Source organism: Ornithorhynchus anatinus, chromosome 11, assembly GCF_004115215.2.
Source record: "Ornithorhynchus anatinus isolate Pmale09 chromosome 11, mOrnAna1.pri.v4, whole genome shotgun sequence".
In the NCBI taxonomy this organism is placed as follows: Eukaryota; Metazoa; Chordata; class Mammalia; order Monotremata; family Ornithorhynchidae; genus Ornithorhynchus; species Ornithorhynchus anatinus.
Window position 1 is genome coordinate 41951336 of NC_041738.1, and position 21654 is coordinate 41972989.

General features: G+C 50.2%; 1 long non-coding RNA gene and 1 other non-coding gene across 2 annotated transcripts in view; one reads left to right on the forward strand and one right to left on the reverse strand.

The window, feature by feature from the left end:
* LOC103171341 overlaps positions 1–19678 on the forward strand; it is a 31368-nt gene extending 11690 nt beyond the window's left edge. The window contains exon 2 of the long non-coding RNA XR_486738.3: positions 18573–19678. This is a non-coding gene — a long non-coding RNA (uncharacterized LOC103171341). The remainder of the gene's footprint in view (positions 1–18572) is intronic.
* Positions 7886–8023, reverse strand: LOC114815267. Its single transcript, XR_003763031.1, has one exon. It is a non-coding gene; the product is annotated as a small nucleolar RNA SNORA7 (small nucleolar RNA).
* Positions 19679–21654: the final 1976 nt, after the last annotated feature.

Consider the following 21654-nt stretch of genomic DNA (forward strand, 5'->3'; position numbering starts at 1 on the left):
TCCTATGGCTCGTGTAAAAGTTCTCAGGCTCTTGAAATGGTATGTGAGGGGTACTGTCCACAGCGGATAATTATCACTAGAAAGGAGAAATGTGGACCGCTGGTTATTAGGGGTAACAGAGAGGAGCCTGCGAAAGTGGATTGTTGTTAGAGTCAACAAGCAGATGGGGAAGGAAAACATTTCAAAATGAATGTATCCCTCGAAATTGAATTAGATGTCCAAAAGGACCTCAGGCTAAAAAACACTGTAGAATCACACTGGTGAACAAACAAGCAGGCAGGCATTGTAGATAGAGAGTTAGAGAGAGAAAGAGAAAGAGAGAGAGACTTGGAAGAGAGAAGGGCGGGGAGACAGAAGTAATTTGATCAATAGTGATTACACTGCTCACTGTCCCTCACGCCTGGGGTTTCCAACAACCACAACTCCAAAGATGCTATTTGCTTAGCTGTTTGTCCATCCCAGGACAGGCCATCTTGCCCTATTCTTCCAGGCGGTGTCCTGTGTTTGATGCTGGAGAGCCTGGGCTCCGAGCAGTGGCTCAGAGGGAGTCCATGTTCTTCTGGATTGTGCTCTCTCAAGCGCTTAGTACAGTACTCTGCACAAAAAGTCAGCACTCAAAAACTTTCACTGATTGGTTTCCTAGAACCTCCAAGGCCAGAATCATCCAGTGAGAAGTTCACAATTCAGAGTCTTAAGGGGCCAGAGGGACCTGAGAGGTCATCAAGTCCATCCCCCTGCCTTCCGGCAGAGAAGTGCTAAACCAACTGGGCCCAAGGGAATCCTCATTTTCTAAAGGCTTGCTCCGGAGACACACTACTTCAGTCAACTTGCCCATTGTCTCTGAACCCTTGTTAGGATCTAGGCTTAGCCTAGATTGTGGGCATAGCACTGCAACATCATTTTCTTTGGTTTGGTCCCAACGGGGATAAAGACCAGAAGAGACAGGCAGTAAATAGCCAAAGACTGAAGCACTGTTTCCTGTGGCTTTCAGGGAGTCTGTGCTGGGTGAGAGTTGGGCAGGTGCTAAGCGAGAGAAGAGACTATCCTAAGGGGCAGTGGCTATCCTCTATCAGAAGCATTAAGTAACTCCCCATTGCGGCCTGGCTTGGGGGAATCACCAGGAATTCTGGAACGGCTGGCTAATCAAAACATATGCCACAGAGTGGGACATTTTCAATCCTCTGGTAGCATGAAAAGGGAATTAGCGTAGCAGCAGATTGAAAAAAATCTCTTCAACTCCAACCTTGTGGCTACCAAGGCAAAACGACTAAGGCTCATTTAACTCTGGCTCCTCTGAGGGCCAGCTTCATTTCCATCGCTCACCCCTGGCCCGGAAGGAGACAGGGAGACTCAGATCCCCTCTAACTGTCTTTTGGGGTGGGGAAGAGACAGCGGGAGACCCGATATTATGAAGATGTTTCTCTTTCTGCCGGAGGATGGGTCCTTATCTCTTGGAACAAAGTTGGCAGCCAATCAGTTGATCAATCAGTGGAAGTTATTGAGTGCTGACTTTGTGCAGAGCACCGCACTGAGCACAGTACAGATGCCCAGGAGAACTGGGCTCTAGTCCCACTTCGGCATCACACACCAGGTGAGAAGTGACCTCTCCTTGAGTTTCACTCTCCTCCTCTGCAAAATGGAACACATCAACTCTAGGAAGGACCGGTGGCAAAGGTGAGTTCCAGCAGTGCCAGACTCCAGCTCAACCGGGTTGTGACTGTCTCTGTAGGCTTGGCCGATGGAACTCCCTGTCCTGGAGAGGAACATCTGGAACAGTGGTGCCCCAGACCCTCCAAGCATTGGGCAAGATAAAGTCTGTGGGCACCGCAAAGAGGATGTGGAACCTTGGGGTCAGTTCCGGACACCCGTCGCTTTTGCCTGTGTCCAGGCTGGGCTACTACAAAACCAGGTTGGGGAGGAGGGGTGGAGAGCAGTCCCCTCCCTCCCCGCCTTCCTTCCCCGCAACACCACCTCCCCTTCCTCTTCTCCAGCCTCAGACTCAACTCCCTGGGCCACAGCCGCCGCTCTCCCCGAGTTTATCGCGGAGTAATAAGCTATGCATGTAGTGTAGAAATAAAACATGTTCTGCAGAACAAATGGTGTTAATTTGCAGAGAGGCTCTGAAGCCGAGTATTAGTGAAATGCCTTGAGGGAGAGAGCAGCAGCTGTGCTGGAATTAATGGCAGCACACGGCGAATTAGCACTGCCATGCATCATAGTCAGAGAGACAAAAAAACACAGAGAAGGAGAGGGAGGCAAGAGAAGGGGGGAAGCCATGAAACCCTGAAATTCGGGGCCTCGGTTTCCAAACACTATGGCAGGAAACAACTCAGGAAGGAGGCCGTTTCAAGGAAGAAAACTGCTGGCCCCATCCTCTGCCATCACACAAACCCCACCCCAAGGATTCTCTGCCAATCTCCAGGATCTCCTGAATCCCCTGGGCTCCCCCGCCCCTCCGCCCCCCGAAGGCGGCTGTATCTCTGCCCATCCTTCCCACTTCCTCCCCAGTGTATGTGATCCACATGTCCAGGAGGGGGATGGATCCTGAGAAGCTGCTGAGATCCATCCCGTGCGCAGAGGACAAGGGTCTCGACCTGAGCCAGCTCCCCACTGCCTGCCTTCTTTCTCCGCGCTCTCTGGGATCTATTCTCCTCCTTTCTTCCTCCTGGGATATCACTTTCTTCTCAGTGGCTCTAGCCCACTGGTTCTCCCTCAGTTTAAGCTCTCCTTTCTAGGGGCTATTAATCTGCACCTCAATTTATTTCTTCTATTTATGACTGACTATTGAGCCGCCGAAAGTCTGTAGATCTGTATCGAGCAGGCCGGCCACGGCCCTCCGCCTCTGGATCCTTCGGTCCTCCCAGGCCATCTCCTTCCTCTGGCTTCGGCCCTCCCGTCTGACTGTGACAGCGAGCCCTGGGCGTTAGGAGTACGTTGCCCATCACGCGTGACATCTCCACGGGTGATTCCTGTCTGATGAATACTGAGCATGGCCCTTCCGTCCTTGCCACCCGTTGCCAGGTTCGGGCCCAGGTAGGGGGTCTCTGGCCTCCTCGACCCTGCCGTCCATTAGAATCTGATCACTTCCCATATCAAACCAAATTCAAACTGGGGGAAGGGAGGACGGAATCCAGTATAGCATGGAGGTGGATTCACTAGCTCTCCTTGGCTGAGGTGGGATTTGGAGGGAGAGAGGTTAAGGAGCTGAGGTAGCAAAAAGGGAAAGAAGGAATGCTGGGGACTGCATGGGACTAGGAATTCTTCTGTGTGCATATGCGTGCGTGTGTGTACGTGCATAGATGAGCGGTGTATGGATATGTGTGTGTGAATGTGGATGTGTGGGCAGGGAACGTGTCTACCAACTCTGTTACACTGGACTCTCCCAAGCGCTTAGCATAAAGTGCTCTGCACACGTGTTCAGTAAATTTGAGTGTTGTGTGTGTATGTGTCTGTGCGTGTCTGTGTGTGTGTAACCAATATGTAACTGATATATAACTGACCTTCAAATTCGCTAGCATCGCTGCTCACAGCGGGCCTCGTCCTTTTGTGTGATGCCACAGACAACAACCTGGCGTTCAGAGCAGGGGCAGGGCAGGCTCATTTTCTAGTTCATCCACCTGACAGGGAGCGCTGCATCTGCCCGGTGGCCCAAGCACCACGTGTGGCCTGATGACCCAGCTCCGCTCCCTCTGGGGCTGGCCACGGCCACTAGCCTCTAAGACAGAGGGTCAGTGTCGGGGAAGGGAAGGATAACCTCCTACCAGCAGGTCCATGCTCTTGAATTGTTCTACTTTTAGTGGTGGTGAATTGCAAGAGTCATCCACACTCTCAAGCTAGTCCTTATAGAGCTGACTGCACTTCTTCTCTGGTGCCTAGAAATCCCTGAAATCATGGGACAGAGGAACTGCTAGGATGCCCCTGCCCCATTCCCAAGCCCTGGTTATTGTAAGAGGAGGTGGGCGAGGGGGGAGAAGACAGCAGTGTAGTCTCCAGATGAAATCAAGAGGGGCGGCTTCAACTTACCTGACTCGCTGTGTAAATCTGAGGCTCTCTTTTTCCCTCCATACCTTCTTCTGTCGCTCCAGGAAGGTGGACACAGTCACCTCTCTGCTACATATAAAAATTAATAGTATTCTTTAAATGGTTATTATGTGCCAGGCTGTGTACTAAGCTCCGGGGAAGATACAATTAATCAGGTTGGACCCAGTCCCTGGACCACATGGCTCGGTGGAAAGAGTACGGGCTTTGGAGTCAGAGGTCATGAGTTCGAATCCCAGCTCTGCCACTTGTCAGCTGTGTGACTGTGGGCAAGTCACTTAACTTCTCTGTGCCTCAGTTACCTCATCTGCAAAATGGGGATTAAGACTGTGAGCCCCACGTGGGACAACCTGATTCCCCTGTGTCTACCCCAGCGCGCAGAACTGTGCTCTGCACATAGTAAGCGCTTAACAAATACCAACATTATTATTATTATTACCACATAAGGATCACAGCCTCAATCCCGGTTCTGAAGATGAGGTATCTGAAGCACAGAGAAATCAAGTGACTTGTCCAAGGTCACACAACAGACAAGTGGCAGAGCTTGGATTAGAATCCAGGTCTTTCTGATTCCCAGGCCTGTGGCCTACCCACTAGGCCATGCTGCTTCCCTTATCTTTGGCAACAATGCTCAGAAAGTTTGCCAGCTTCCCCCCGCTCTGGCCCTGCTTGCCCTGAATCGTCTCCCATTATACACAGCCCACAGCAGAAGCTCTCAGGGGATCTGGTCATCCAGATTAGTTCCCGGGCTGCCTCTCCCAACCAATCCCTCCCAGGTGAGGCCCAAGCCACCCCTCTGCTTCTCATTTCATGTTTCATATAAACCATCCTGCCCTACTCCATCGATGTGGGGAATGGAGGGGTGGCTGGAACGTTTTTCCCCTGAAGGGCGCCAAGCATTTCTCTAGTTCTTGATCATATCCCTAACCTCACTGATGGCCCAGTGGAAAGGCCAGGGCTCTGGGAATCAGGGAACTTTTTTAAAAGTATTTTTAAGCACTTTGTGCCAGGCACTGTACTAAGTACTGGGGTAGAGACAAGCTTATCAGGTTGGAGACAGTTCATGTCCCACAGGGGGCTCACAGTATTGATCCCCATTTTACAGATGAGAGAACTGAGGCACAGAGAAGCTAAGTGATTTATCCAAGGTTACCCAGCAGACAAGTGACAGAGCTGGTACTAGAACCCAGGTTCTTCTGACTCGCAGGTCCGTGCTCCATCCACTAGACCACACTGCTTCTCCTCAAGTTGAGAACTCTACAACTTGAACTCCACAAGTTGAAGAAGATTGGCTGGTGCTAAGCCAAAAACAGTAAAGGCTGACCAAAGAACCAAACCACTTGGGGGGTTCTGAAGATGGAAGAGTCCAACGAGAATCCTGAAAGACGGAAGCACTAAACCCGTTTCTGGCCTATGAGGAGCTCAGGATGTGTGGGGTGACTGGTCGAGGTTTAACTTGCATAGGGTCTTCCAGGCCAGGATGAGCTACCAGGGCAGGGGTAGCAAGCTGAGCCCCCAGAAATGGGGAGAGAGGAGAGAAGGAAGGAGCAGAGGAGGAAGAGGGAGGAAGGAGAGAGAGGGAAGCAGGATTAAAATCCAGGAGCACACAAGTTTCAGCTTCAGTGACATATTATTGATCCTCCCCAAATGCCTGGAAGTTGCTACGGTACTGAGGGCAAGTTGATTTCAGGCTGGGGGCAAACTGGTGAGGGGCTGGATGTGAACTGGTGAGGGGCTGGGGGTAAACTGCTAGAGGGAGTGAATACCTTGTCTCCCCAACTCCAGGGAGTGTAACTGATGCAGACGAATTAGATGACTTGTTCAAGGCCCTGAAGAGAGTCAGGACTGGGACCAGAGCTGCTTTAATTCCCGGGTGAAGGTCCTGGCCCCAGTTCCCTCTGTGACTCTAGGGGCCACTGCTGTATCCTCCCTTTTAAATGGGGCATGATTGGCTACTGGAGGGCTAAAAATAGCCCTGGCAGGGTTGGAGTGAGAGAACCCACTCTGAAGTGGATACACCAGGCTGGGCTGGGCTTGTGGGCCGATGCCCATTAGTTGACCCTGTAAGGGACTCCTGCTCTTACTGCTTGACCACCCCGGCTTCCCTGGAGAGGGACAAGGATGGAGAATAGGATATAATCTCATAGTTGGAAGGGATCTTGAGTGGTGATCCAGTCTTTCCCCCTGTCTTCAGGCAGGGTGACACTTTAAACCTTGCAAGATGGATGGAATCTATCCCATATCTTAAGACCTCCAGGGAAGGAGATTTGAGCAGCATGGAGGATGAGGACTGGATAAGGTTACCTACTTCCAAGACCCACTCCCATGCCTCACAGCCCTCTGGCGAGAAATTTTCCTGGCAGCAAATAGAACCCCTAATTCCCATTTAAACCCATTTTCTCCTGCTCTGTTCTTCAGGTCAGAGTAACAGCTGCTTGGTGTTCTCATAAAATATTAATAAGGGTAGAGATCATTTGGTCCTTTGAGTGTTTTTTATGGTACTTATTAAGCATTTACTGTGCGTCAGACACTGTACCAAGTGGTAGAGTAGGTACATGGTAGGGTAGGTACAAGATCATCAGTTTGGACACAGGATGCTTGTTATTTTTCTTTTCTTTTGTGTTTCCTTTCAATTTAGAATTACACTGGCCTTTGAAAGAGTAAGACCTAGTGGAAAGAACAGGGGCCTGGGAGTCAGAGGACCTGGGTTTTCATTCTGGCTCCACCATTTGCCTCTGCGTGACCTTGGGCAAGTCACTTAGTTTCTCTTGACCTCAGTTTCCTCAACTGTAAAATGAAGAGTCAATATCAGTTTTCCCTCCTATTTAGAATGCCAGTCCCTGTCCACTCTAATTAACTTGTATCTGCCCCAGTGCTTAGTACAGTGCTTGGCGCATAGTAAGAGCTTAACAAATACCAAAATTATTATTGGACTTCTTTTGTCGACCCTCATCTTGTTGGTGCAGAGAGGTGGGTTAGAGATGTCTCCCCTCCCATGGAGTGGGGGAGTTTGTTGGTTCCACGCAGGGTTTGCACCAGGGACCAGGAAGAGAAGCCTTCACCAATCCATTCTTTGCACTGCTCTGGGACAGGAGAAAACAGAGGGCCAGTAAGGCCCTGTGGGAGTCAAGAGTGCCGACTGGGTTCCTTGGGTGTGGAGTCTGGGACAACTTGATCCAGGGTCCAGAAAAGACTTGGAGAATCAGCCAGCCAGTTTCCCCGAGTGTGAGCAGGACTGCTGTTTAGCAGTGGTGAGGGTTGGGCAGGGAGAGGGGAAGCAGGATTCACACTTAGATATGGACCGACTTCCCCTACTACTCCAGACTGTCATTTTCTTGCCCGGTTGCACAACTTACCCTCAGTAGATGGGTGAATTCCCGTAGGGCCAGGTCCTTACAAGGGGTTTATGTGACCCCTGAGCACCTATCTCCCTGCTGGCCCCTTACCCACATCCTGTCTCTAGCCTGGAATGCCCTCCCTTTTCATATCTGGCAGACAATCACCTTCAAAGCCTTATTAAAAACATATCTCTTCCAAGAGGCCTCTCCTGACTAAGCTCTCATTTCCTCTTTTCCCTCTCCCTTCAGTGTCACCCTGGCACTTGAATTTGCACCCTCTGTTCACCCCTCCTTCACCCCCACAGCACTAATGTCTTGTCCCGTCTTATGCTATCGAGTTGTCTCCGACCCATAGCGACGCCACGGACACATCTCTGCAATCATTCTGGTAGAGTTTTCTTGGTAAAAATATGGAAGTGGTTTACCATGGCCTCCTTCCATGCAGTGAACTTGAGTCTCCACCCTCTACTCTCTCCCATACCACTGCTGCCTGGCACGAGTGAGTTTTGACTTGTAACAGATAGTCTTCCACTCGCTAGCCATTGCCCAAACTAGAAATGGAATGGATATGCCTCTGCTTGGCTCTCCCTCCTGTAGTTGAGACTGGTAGAGTACAGGAAACTCTCCAAGTGCGACCCTGAGAGGGATCAGCATTTATGTACATATCCATAATTTACTTATTTCTATCCAAGTCCGTCTACCTCTCTAAACTGTAAGCTCATTGTGGGCAGGGTACATGTCTACCAACTCTGCTATACTGTATTCTCCCAAGCACTTAGTACAGTGCTCTGCACACGGTAAGCACTCAATAAATACGATTGATTGATTGATTGATTGAGGTTTCTGGGTATTGACAATGTCTTAGGAGCGTTGCCATTCCCGCTTCCACCCAGGAAAAGCCCGGAGCACATTCCACCATCCGGGGGGGGATGCCTGAATCACCACCGGAATAGACTGACTTGGCTCTTAGCCAGGTGTGGCTGTCTCCTTGCCCGGTGTGGGGTCTCCCCACGGAGGCTCCTCTAAGCAGGAGGAGGCAGCATTCCATTGGAGGGAGAAGGAGGAGGAGGAAGAGAAGACGGAACCCGCCCCGGCTCCTTTCTGAGCCGAGCCGCTGCTCCTCTTCCTTCTTTCTGAAGCGGTTGCTGCACTGACCGTCCACTGCCCCCGCCTCTGCACCCTCGGGCCAACGGGCCTCAAGACAACTCCGCTGCCACTGACCTGGCACCGCAACATGGACGAGTCTCGGGAGCCGGTGACCTGGAATCCAGGTTCCAGAGACTGTGGCTGTTTCCATGGAAACCCTTTTGCCAGCTGTGGAGGCTTCTTCCGGAGGAGCGAGACTACCCCCTCCCCTCTCCCCCAGCCCCCCAAGAGTGACCTCTGTAGCCAGGAAGCGCTTCCAGCCAACCTCCCCCAGGGGAATCCACCCCACAGGGTTTGGGCCATTTTAGCCTTCATTTCCCTTCGCAGACCTGGCTTTGAAGGAAGTGGTTGGAGGGCCAAGTGGGCGACTCTCTACTGTGTTTTTTGGTCCCCGCACCCCAGATTCTGGAATCGAGGTGTGGTGGAGACAGATAGATCTCCATGCTGTGCAGGATTGTAGCTGGCGGTCACTGTCAGGTTACATCTGCTGGGGCATGCAAGAGCGATTCCAGATGCACCAAGAGTGCCATGCTCGAATTTCAATTTCATCTTCTCACAATCATTTTCAGCATCCTCTTAGTGCCACATTAACGAAGCCTGCTCGTTTGAATGCATAATTAGCCCAACCATTCTACCTCGCTAATTTCGAGGCAGGGGAAGAGAGGGGAGGGGGTTTGGAATTTGCATATTAATTTAGCAGAGGGAGAGAAAAATTGTTTACCACTTGCTTCTTGCTGTTGATCACAGCGGACTTAACTCTTTCACGGACGCCATCTGGAGCTGCCGGGCGAGGGCTCCCGGAGCCACGGCGAACGGAGCACGGAGGTTATACTTTATCAATTAAATCCACCCTGCAGTCCACAGTCCAATCTGCACTCGCCACTTACTCCCGCGATTTAGCTGGCTCCCCCGTTTAATTACAGCGTCGAAGACCATGGGTCGGAAAAGGTGTCGTTGACCTGGGTGCCTGGAGGGGGACCGGCCCCCTCCTTGGATTTCCAACGTGACCCAGATAAACAGGAGATGTAGGACTGAGCTGGCCCAGGCTGGGGGAGCCCCTAATCCGGTAAAGCAAGACCCATCTGGCTCTGGGCCACCACCCTCATCCCTGCCATGCTGGACAAAGAACACTTAGACAATTCCTCACTCTGGGAGAACCGCTCTCCCTCCCATCCCCGATGGACAGGCAGGCTGAGGACCCAACGGCAGAGATCAGCTCTAGGGACCCTAGGGGAATGAGCGGAGGACTGGAAGTCGGGAGACTTGGGTTCTAGTTCCATTCCATCTCTTGCCTGCTGTGTGACCTGGGGTAACTCAGTTAACTTCCCTGATCGTGAGTTTCCTCATCTGCAAATTACCTGTTCTCCCTCATCTTCTCTGGATTTTTTTTTTGTTTTTATTATCCTATCCTTCCTTATGTGTTTGTCATCTATTCCCTTTCCCCTCCCTTATTTTCAGATTGTGAGCTCCGGGAAGGCCAGAGACCTTGTCCAACTTGCTCATGTGTACTTTTTTCCAGCACTTAGTACAGTACTCTGCACAGAAAAATCACTTAATAAACACTATTACTTCTCCTCCACCTCTCTTAGATTTGAACCACACAGGTGTCCAATGTCACCGTATCCAATGACTACCTTGTATCTCCTCCAGCACTTAGCAAACACTTAATTGAAATTACTATTACTCCAGATCAGTTCTGACTTCCAAATCTCTCCTCATTCTGCTCTCTGGCCTACTGGTCCCTCCACTGTCCTGGTCAGCATGGAGACACAGATAGAGGGGCAACACAAGGCTTTGCCTCTTATCAGCTGGAAGTCAAACTGGGGAAATTGGGGGGTCTGGACAGTTCCTTAGCCAACAATGGGCCTCCCTCCACAACTTTGGGAAGGGAGAATGGGCACTGTCAGAGGGGCTTTCCTCTTTTCTTTTAAATGGTATTAGTTAAATGCTTACTGTGGGTCAAACATTGTTCTAAGAACTGGGTAGGTACAAGTTAATTAGGTCAGACATAGTTGCTGTCCCACATCGGGGCCCACAGTCTAAGCAGGAGGGAGAACTGGTATTGAATCCCCAATTTACAGTTGAAGAAACTGAGGCACAGAGAAGATAAGTGATTTGCCCATGGTCACACAGCAAGCAATTGGCAGAGCCAGGATTAGAACCCAGGTTCTCTGACTCCCAGACCCTTGGTCTTTCCATTAGGCCACACTGCTTCTCAAGCATCTTCTATCCTGAGAAGACTGGCGAGAGGCAGTGACAGAGGCTCAGATTTGGGTGCCCATGGCTCTGGGGGTTAATCCAGAATACGGCCCAGACTTGGATCTGAGAAAAGTCCCGTGGAAGCTGGTGACCAGTCACTGCTCTCTGATCCTCAGTCTCCCTAAGTGTCCCCTGTCACCCAAGGGGAGGTGAAAGTAGATCCTGTAATAACCAGGAGAACTCTGAAATTGAATATCACCATCTAAGTAAGAACAAGCCCAGTTGTCTAATACCCTCCTTGTCTTGTCTTATTTCATTCATTCAGTAGTATTTATTGAGCGCTTACTATGTGCAGAGCACTGTACTAAGCGCTTGGGATGTACAGATCGGTAACAGATAGAGACAGTCCCTGCCCTTTGACGGGCTTACAGTCTAATCGGGGGAGATGGACAGACAAGAACAATAGCAGTAAACAGAATCAAGTCATCTCCATCCCATAGAGACTCCATGGACACCTCTCTCCCAATACACCCCATCTCCATCTGCAATCGTTCTGGCAGTGGATCCTTAGAATTTTCTCCCTAAAAATATGGAAACGGTTTACCATTGCCTCCTTCCGTGCAGTAAACTGGAGTCTCCGCCCTCGATTCTCTCTCATGCCGCTGCTGCCCAACGTAGGTGAGTTTTGATCTGTAGCAGATTGCCTTCTACTCGCTACCACTGCCCAAGCTAGGAATGGAATGGGTATGCCTCTGCTGGATTCTCTCTCCCGGAGTCGAGACTGGAGAGTAATGGAAACTCTCCAGATGTGACCCTGAGAGGTGGATGCCACCCTATTCAGATAAATTCAGGCCGTGCGGAACACGGACGTGGAGGCTAGTGTGACCTCGGTCCCGGCCACAATGAGTTGGGAGAATGGAGGGTTAGATTACCTTGTGCAACTCCTGGGGCTGTGAGAGGTTCATAGGAAAGCAAGTCACACCCACTCACAGCCCAACTCCCCCATTTCTACTCTCACAGTCGCCAAGGATCCCCTGCGGACTTGCAGTGGGTCTGGGGGCTAGACTAGCAGCTGCTACAGCTTGAGGAAGTGGGGACCCCCCTGGTTGGGGAGGCAGGAGGGACGATCTCCAGTCTAGGCAATAGTCAAAGTTACCTGAGCCTAAGGCTGAGGCCTGACTCTGAATCCACAAAGGTTAGGGGCTAGTGGGTCGGGGGGGGGGGGGGGGGGCATGTGTGAGACTGCACCCGGCCCTGTCTGGCCCTGTCTGGCTTCTGCTCCCCCAGTCACGCGTTCTGTCATGTTTCCCAAAGAAACAGACCCAATTTCGAGTCAATGGGGCACCCTGCTGTTTACAACTTTCTTTAATCAGAATGCATTATTTATTTAATTCCCCAAATTGCCTCCTTTGGAAGACAGCCTCTGTGTCACATGCATATAGAGACACATATATGTGCAAAACCAGATTTATGTGGACGCATTCATAGAGGAGCGGTCCGTAATGGGTTATTAGAGGGAACATTAGAGATGTTAGATGGCTCATCCATAACCATGGGGGTGGGTATCGGGGAGGGCAACCTTTCTGCTGCTCTGCCACCTTCTTGCTGTCACTGTTGGGGGCAAAATACGGAGACATTTTATGGTATTTGTTAAGTGCTTACTATGTGTCGAGCACTTTTCTAAGCGCTGGAGTAGTTACAAGTTTATCAGGATGGATACAGGCCTATCCCACATGGAGCTCACAGTCTAAGTTGGAGGGAGGAAGATTTTAGACTCACTTTACAGATGAGGCACAGAGAAGCGGCTTCTCTAGGGTTACACAGCGGGCAAGCGGTGGAGCCGGAATTAGAACCCGGGTCCTCTTGACTCTGAGGTTCATGCTCTTTTTGCTAAGCCACGCACTGGTTTGACCCAGGGATGGACTTTCTCCTGTTCTTTCAAAGGCCCCTCTCACTCAGCAACAGGGGAGGGATCGACTGTGGCAACTATTCATACGGACTCAATAAGTCCTATTTGCGCTAACACTCTTGAAATGGATGATATACATAAGATCATACGTATATGTACAACCTTCCAACTGTGCCTCGCTCCTGACTCTGCCATCTCTAATCCCTTTGTTCATGCCTTTTCTCTGGCACGGAACTCCCTCCCTGTAGGGTCATCAAACCCTGTCCCTTTCCTCCTTCAAAATCCTCCCACAAACTGATCTTCTCCAGGAAATATTCCCTAATGCCTCTCCTTCCAGGTCATGCCATCCCATAGTCATTTTAGCACGTGTGTGTGCATCCATTGATTTGGGCTTTTGTTATATAATTATAACATGGAATTTTTATCATTCGTACTCTTCTTCTTTCATCTATTTTATATCTGGAAATTTGTGGTAACAAAAATAACAACAGTAAGCAATAACAGCATTTATTAAGTGCTTACTATGAGCCAAGAACTGTCCTTAGAGCTGTGGTAGATACTACTGTGAGGGGGAGGGAGTATATCTAATTTCCACCTGTGTAGTCTTTTTCAGCATTTTTAGAACAGTGCTCTTCAAACAGTAATAATAATAATAATAATAATAGTACTTTTAAGCACTCACTATGTTCCAGGCACTCTTCTAAGCACAGAGGTAGATACAAGTTAATCAGGTTGGACACAGTCCAACAAAGTCCAACTGTGAGTTGGCTCACGGTCTAAGTAGGAGGGAGTAGGATTTAATCCCCATTTTATAGATGTTATTACTTAATAAATGCTATTACTAGTACTATTACAAGATAATAAGATCAGACACAGTTCCTGCCCCTCACTGGGCTGGCAGCTCAAGTAATAAGAACAGACACTGATTCCTAATTTTGCAGATGAGAAAACTGAGGCACAGAGCAGTTAAGCGACTCGCCCAAGGACATAGAGCAGGTAAGTGATGGAGTCTGGATTAGAACCCCAAGCCCGTGATATTTCCACCAGGTTCTGCTGCTTCGCAGTTGGTGTTCCTCTATTAGACTGTAAACTCTTTGAGGCAGGGACCACATCTTTTTTCTAATGTTGTTTTCCTCAAACACCTAGTACAGTGCTCTGAACAGAAGAGACACTCAGAAAATGCATCTGTTGATGGTTGTTTTGTTTAGTTTTGTTGTCTGTCTCCCCGCTTCTAGACTGTGAGCCCATTGTTGGGTAGGGATTGTCTCTATTAGTTGCCAAATTGTACTTTCCAAGCGCTTAGTACAGTGCTCTGCACACAGTAAGTGCTCAATAAATACAACTGCATGAATGAATTAATGATGTTATATGTTTCTGTGAATATGCACATATGCATAATTAGATATCATATCCATTCTTTGGGCTTGAAGAGGACATCAAGATTTTTAACGGCATGTGCCAGTTTGGCCGATACTGGCACACAGAGTAGCTGTACATTAGGCATTACCCTGTTGAGTCGAATATAATTTGCTATATTTAAATGTGCCCCTCACAAAGCCTTGAACATTTGACAAAATCCCACAGCCTTGATGTCCCCAGATGGGAGTGTTTTCTTTGTAGATTTTCTAGGAGCATAGCAGTGTGCAGGGAGTCCGGATCAAATATACCTCAATGTCTGACTGGCCCCAGTCCTAGAAGAGCAGTACTGGAGTGGGCTTGGGCCCCTTGCATGGAGGATCAGGGATGGGGTCGGGGGAAGAGTCGTTTGCAATACCAGACTTATTTTTCCTGCCCCAAGCCAGAGCCACGATAGGCAGGGAGAAAGGATAGGTGACCCCAAACTCTGGCCCGTCACCCAGTGACCAGTGTCCAGCCCCTGGGCGGCCCCTGGACGCTCCTGGATGGTTCTTGGGAGGTTTTTGTCCTGGCAAATGAAGAGAAGAGAGCACATCCTCTTGGACTAATGGCATTTCATCCCTCAGCAGGGACAGGCCTGGGAGGTCACGACAGAAGTAATGGATCAGTAGATTCTGCCTCAGTTACCTCCACTCCACTCCTTCTGGGCTGTGGCCTGGGAAATGCTCCTGCTCTCTTGCTAGGATTAGTGGGGCTCTCCTTCTCCCCCACCACCTCGCTCTCTGTGTGCTGAACCTCCCGTAGGGAGAATTGCACCAGTTAACAAAGCTGAGAAGGAAGAAAGGAGAGAGAGAGATGAGAAAAAAATCCTTCAAGCAAATAACAATAACATTTTGACCTGAAAACTCCCCTGGGGGAGTTGACGGGGAAACGTTATGTGAGTAACATACAAATCCTCATGTGATTGCCCTGGATGAGATCCTTGGGAGAATCCTAGTGGAACACTCCTCAGTGATACCATTTTACTATGAAATAGGGGCCCAACAGGTCAGGGGTTCAAACTCAACAAACTCAATTAATAACAGGTACAACTGGGAGGGGCAGAATGTGGCCTATGGTGGAGATAATGGTTGCTTCCATATACGTAAGAGGCTAAGTGTTCTCTTTGGGCTGCTGGGACTCTGCAGCAATGTCTTCCAGAAGGGTTCTGGAATCCCCCTTCCATGTCACTGTAGTTCTGCCAGATTCAGAAAGCAGAGGCCCGGGGCTTGGCTCCTTCAGATTATAAACTTCTCAGTATCAAGGACCTGATCTTTTACTTCTATTGCATGCTCCAAGCCCTTAGTCCAGTGCTCAATGAATTCTGATGCTGATGATGATAATGATGATGACAGGTTGATGTTGATACTAATAATAGTGATGCTGATGATGAGTTTGGATCAAGACCAGGTCAGATGGGATGAGGAAAGTCCACTCCAAGCGGGCTCAGCTGGGCCCACTGGCAGTTCTATGAAGTGTTTTCCTTCATTCCTTTGAAACTTAATAATAAATAATAATAATAATAATTTTGGTACTTGTTAAGTGCTTACTACATGCCAAGCACTGTTTTAAGCACTAGGGTAGATAGAAGTTAATCAGGTTGGACACAGTCCCTGTCTCACATGGAGCTCACCGTCTTAATCCCCATTTTAAAGATGATGTTACGGAAGCCCGAAGAAGTTAAGTGGCTTGCCCAAGGTCGTACAGCAAACGTGGTGGAGCAGTGATTAGAGTCCAGGTCCTTCTGACTCCCAGACCCTAGGCCTTGCTCCTTCTTGGGGCTTAGTGAGGTTGACCCAGCAATTTCCATTTAAAATGGAAGAGGCCTAGTTTCATTCCAGCTACGACACACTCCAGACATTCTCAGGAGAATGTCCACCTGCACTGGAGAATTTGAGATGGATAATCTCCCCTCCTCTGGATCTGGAAGGTTCATAGATCAGAGGGTTCGGTTGGAGCCTCAAACTCTTTATGATTTAACATCGTCTCGATTGGCGGGCTGAAAGGACAGCTTGCTCAATAGCCGGACACTAAAATGGGCAGAGTGACTGGGTGGCCTGAAGATAGAGGACAGAGACAGAATTCATAACGATCTGAGCCCTTGGGAGAAGAGGTCAGGAAAAACAGTGGAAATTGCACTCCCAACAGATGCAGAGTTCACACTGGAATTAAAAATAAACAGTTCAAATATAGGAGGGTAAGACTGAATGTGTAAACGGGGGGAGGGGGGCAGAAAAGAACTCTAGGGCCAGAATGGACCACAAGCTGAATTCAGATCGTTACTGTAGTATTGTTAATAACTAGACAAAGCCGATTCCTAAATCTTGTCCTTTGCTGCGTCTGCTACTGCGACCCAGATGGGCAGTTATTTGGCAGTGAAAAGACTGATGCCTGCCCTCTGGCCTGTGACTGGTAGAGATGGGATAAATGAACAGCTTGAAGGACGATCCCACCTCTTGGAGACTGAAATGAGGCAGTCGGGTCCCTGTGCCACTGATGAGAGAGGCGGAGGTGAATGAAGTGAAGAGACAGACAGATGGACTTGGACAAGATACAGCTACACCCATGACTGAGAGTCGCAGAGGTCAGGGATGTGCCCCCGCTCTCCCCTCTCCTTCACTCGGAGCCTGCAGGCGGCCCCCGGCAGATTTTCCCAGAGATCACTCCGGTGCCAGTTTCCGTGTAGCACGTCGCCACTCTCGGGCCCGGTCTCCCCGCAGCTCTTGGGAAGGAACGGAACAGCTTGCTGCTGAACCCCCCGTCGTCCCCCGCTCATCCGAGTGAGCCGAGATGACTCCCTTTGTTTGGAATCGGTGGGCGTCTTGAACCGGGTTTGGAGGTAATTTGTCTGTCTCCTGCAGCTGGCTGTCATTTCACATCTGCGAGCCAGTTTCATTTTCACTGTCATTAAAAAATCCCAGGTCTGACAGGTAGTAAAAAAACCCGGCAGAAAACAACTGCCAAAAGCACCTATCGTAGCTTCAGCCGAAACGTCCACAGCTGTCCCAGGAGGACTCTCCAGCTGGGAAAGGGACTAGAGGCTCAGGGTTCGGGTTGCGAGGAGAGGCAGGGGCTGGGCCAAGATCAGGCTTCTCTCTTGCTTCCTCTGCCCCCGACCCCTACCCCAAATGGACGTTGAGAGACTTGTTTAGGCAGGGAGTAACCTCTGGAATCAATCAATCAATGGTATTTATTGAGAATTTACTGTGTGCAGAACACTGTACTAAGTGATTGGGAGCGTATGACACAACAGAGTTGGTAGAGAAGCAGCGTGGCTTAGTGGAAAGAGCACGGGCTTGGGAGTCAGAGTTCACGAGTTCTAATCCCGGCTCTGCCACTTGTCAGCTGTGTGACTTTGGGCAAGTCACTTAACTTCTCTGGGCCTCAGTTACCTCATCTGTAAAATGGGGATGAAGACTGGGAGCCCCACGTGGGACAACCTGATGACCTTGTATCTCCTCCAGTGCTTAGAACAGTGCTGGCACATAGTGAGCACTTAACAAATACCAACATTATTATTATTATTAGGCGTGTTCCCTGTCCACAGTGAGCTCACAGTCTAGAGCCAGAACAGTCTGGGACAGTGCACTGTGGGGGAAAGTGGGAAGGGAAAAAGAGAAATCAAGAAGGCAGGCACCTTCTGGGGCTTGATTTGGGGCCATAATGGCTCTCTGGTTCCTTTCTCCAAGCCCCTCCCTCTGGGACCTGGTAGGAGATGGGGAGGGATCTTTCTGGAGACCTCACACCACTCTAGTCCCTGAGACTGAATTCTTCTTCCTTCCCGACCCCACTCAGCAGCCCAAGCATTGAATCAGTCAATCACATTGAGCATTTACTGTATGCAGAGCACTGTACTAAGCATTTGGGAGAGTACAACAGAGTTGGTAGATACGTTCCCTGCCCACAGTGAGTTTACAGCCTAGAGGGAGGTACAGATATTAATAAATATAAATTATGGATATGTGTGTAAGTGCTGCAGGGATGAGGGAGGGGTGGGTAATGGATTAAGAGTGTGAGCCCGTGTGGGACAGGGACCGTGTTGAACCTGCTTAACTTGTACCTACCCCAGCGATTAGAACAGTGCTTGGCACACAGTAAGTTCTCAATGAGTACTATTATCATTAAAGGGCGCCAAATCCAAGTCCAAGAGTGACACAGGAGGGAATGGGAGAAGAGGAAATGGGGGCTTAGTAGGGCTGTCCGTTTGGGCGTCAGTGACCATCCTTCTCTCTCTGAGGGGACTAGAGGTCATCGAGGTGGCAAGTGAAATCCAAAGAGTTCACCAGTCTCTCCAGGATCGTCAGACTTACTGAGCACACAGGACTTTCTGTCAGGGACAGCAGAAATGTTCACTTTCTTGAAGGAGGAGATCAAGACACGGCTGAATTCTGAGGGAGGGAGGAGACCATTTCTCTCTTTCTGCACCGACCATTCCTGAACTGATGTTGAGTGATGCTTCTCCTCAGCTCCCTTCCTTAACTTCGAAGAGGGCTGGTGATATAGGGAAAATCAGTTTGGAACCAACACTATTGTATCTTCTTTTGCAGAGTGAAGGTGTGGAACATGGGGCAGGAGATGGGGAAGTCAAAGGAAGTCAATGGAGGACAGAAGGCACCTGAAATTCCAGACTAGGGATCCTACATTTAGTGGAACAAAGGGCAAAAGATCCTTGGAGTCCTACATGCTGCAACATGAAATCTCGTATCCCGAGGAATACAGAGGGGCTGCAGCCCAGGGATCCTCGAATGGATAGAGGCCATGGTGGTAACAACAGGCCTTTCTCTCTTTGGCATCAGGCCCAAACAACAGTGATATCGTGTTCCCCTGGAGGAGTCTCACCTCACCGGCATCTCTCTCATACCACCACATCAGAAAACAGCAAAGACTCCCATCCAGGGACTTGTTGTTCATCCTTTTCCTGCAGCCAAGAAGAGAATTCCCAGAGTGGGTCAGATGTTTGGATTAGACTTGTCTGACAAGCTCACGTGTTCTTGGGGAAAAATGGTTCAAATGGATGAAGCACTCCTGTCACTTGCAGCACACAGTACCAACACCAAAGAGTCAGTTTCACTGAACTCTAGCTATATAGGGGCCCCGGAGGTGGGACCCTCCAAACTCCTCTGAATCGGCTGTATGTGCACCATGATCCTCTCCTTCCTTGAAGCCGGATTCTGCTGCAGCTGGTGGCTGAGGGACCGCCAACAGCGCTCCCTGTTCTGACACACTTTCTGCCTACAAATGCCCTTGCCATGGCCACGTGGGCACTGGAGGCTGGTCCCCTGGGGGATGGGCCTACGTGGAACCGGAAGGCTGCCCACCCATTCTGGATGGCCCCTTGGGGAGAGAAGGGCACTTCTCCTGGCTTGGTAGCAACCAAAATGAAGGCTAAGCTGTATCCTCCTCCCATCCCCTGGGGAGCTGCCTTCCACTCCCCGCCGGACCCCCCATCTCATAGCCATCATTTTCCCTCTCCTTTTTCAGTGCTCTGAGTAACCGGGGCTGAGACTGGCTGCACGGAGCAGAGGATGGGGCTGGCCCACCAAGGGTTAACCGCTGATTACAGCCTTTGTCTCTGCATCAGTGTACATAATGCGCTCCTCATTTGCATACTGCAGTGTGCGCTCAATTAAAATGAACTTTTAATTTCTTCTAAGTAAATTACTTCTTCCCGGTACGTGACGCGCACAAATGTCAGAATAATGGGAGAGCCTTAATGAGCTGGGAAGCGGAACGGTGGGGGAGGGGGCTGCTGAAAATAACCACCTCACACACACACACACACACACACACTCACATACATACATGGACACACACACACTCTCCCACACTCACATTCTTCCCTCCCTTCCATCCCTGTGGTATCCCCCCGTTTAAAGGGAAGGAAACAAAGGAATAAAATCCAGGACACTGCAGACGAGGGAGAGGCTCATTCCCTTTTCTGCTGGGGGAGGGGAGCAAGGGGAAAACAAGGGAGGGAAGGTCCTGGCTTGTCCTAGGACTCCAAACTTCCCTCCTCTGGAATGGTTGGCGGGAAGGCTAGAAAGCGATGTTTATCCTCCCCTTTGAGGAGAGAAGCTTGGGGGAAGAGAAAGGAGAATCTGCCCCGTTTAGCTCCTTTTCCACTTGGAGTATTAACGGGAGTCTCTGTTTGGGAGGCAGCTGGCCACATCTCCCCCAGGTCCCCCAGGCAGATCCCAGCACCATGGAGAGGAAAGGAGAGCCGAGCGCCAGGGCCTCTTTTCCCCTCATCAGGAATCCTAGGGCTCCTCCTTCCCAGGCTCCTCCAGTCAGTCAATCAATCAATAGTATTTATTGATCGCTTACTATGTGCAGAACACTGTACTAAAGGTTTGGGAGAGAACAGATTTGGTAGGCACTTTCCCTGCCCCCTATGAACTTACAGCATCGTAGGCTAAGGAAGCATGGGGAAGGGAGTGATGGAGACCTTCCTGGAAGCCTAAATACCAGGCAGGAGACAGCTAGGGATGTTCCCGAGGTGCAAGGGAAGAACATGGCAGCAACTATAGAACTGAAGGAAACAACCCCTCCCAGAGCCCTGAGGTGTTTCTGGATCTTTCCCAATCTCCCTTTCTCCTGGGAACTTTCTCCTGCCATACATGCCCACAAGGCAGAAGCACCAGAGTCTGGGCAGTAGAAGGGTTCAAAAAGCATCTCTAGCTGGACAGTGGCTGATTAAGGTCAATGCGGGCTGGTCTTGTGGATCGGTCCTTTTGCCCTCCTTTTCTCTGCTATGGGCGTTGAGTCCTCGGCCGTCCTAAATCTATGTCCAGTGAGAGCCGGCTTGGCCCTGGAGTAATTGATTTGTCCCCTCCTCCCCATCCTCACTGTCCTCAAAAGACCTGGAGGAAAAAGAGGGGCATATCTAGGGAGGGCTCCCTTCTCTCCCCACTCCTGCGCAGTAAGCTTGAACTTGGAGATGATGGAGCTCCAGAGAAGATAGCAGAGAAGGAGCTAGCCCGGTCTTCATGAGGACAGGCTGTTAGCCCCTGAATCACATCTCTTTCTCTGAAGAATATCAAATGTAGGAGAATTGTTCAGTGGCTTAGGACAGGCTAAGGGAGGCCCTTTCCAGCAGAAGGGTGATGGACAGGCTGACCTCTCCAAGTGTCCACCCTGAGTCCAGCCTGACCACTCTTATCTGTTTGAGATGGTCTGGAGGAGAGAGCTCTCATTCGCCTGGCTCAAGACCGCTCAGCAGCACCCAGGCCCCTCTTCCCACATCCAGGAATGCCCAGACAGTCTCATTGCCACCCAAATATCAGCAGCTGGACCAGGAAAACCTCTTAACTGCCTCTTCCCCAGAGTTCCAAAATCCCCTCCTGGACACGCTGTCCTGAAGCGACAAGATTCCAGGTCCAGCCAGCCCCAAGAGAGACGGCAGTGGCTCGGGGGTTCAGGTCAGGTAAGTCTCAGCTGAAGCCCCTGGGATGTCCCCACCAGGCTCAGGGGAAAGTCCCTCAGGAACCACTAGGCCTGTTGGACGCTCATCAGGTGAAGGGTCGGAGCTGAAGGGCCTGGAGGAGACACATCTGATAAGTTTCAAAGCTGCAGGTGGGAGAGCGGCTAATGTCTGACGAGCCCTTTGCCCCTGCCCTTTCTTCCACATCC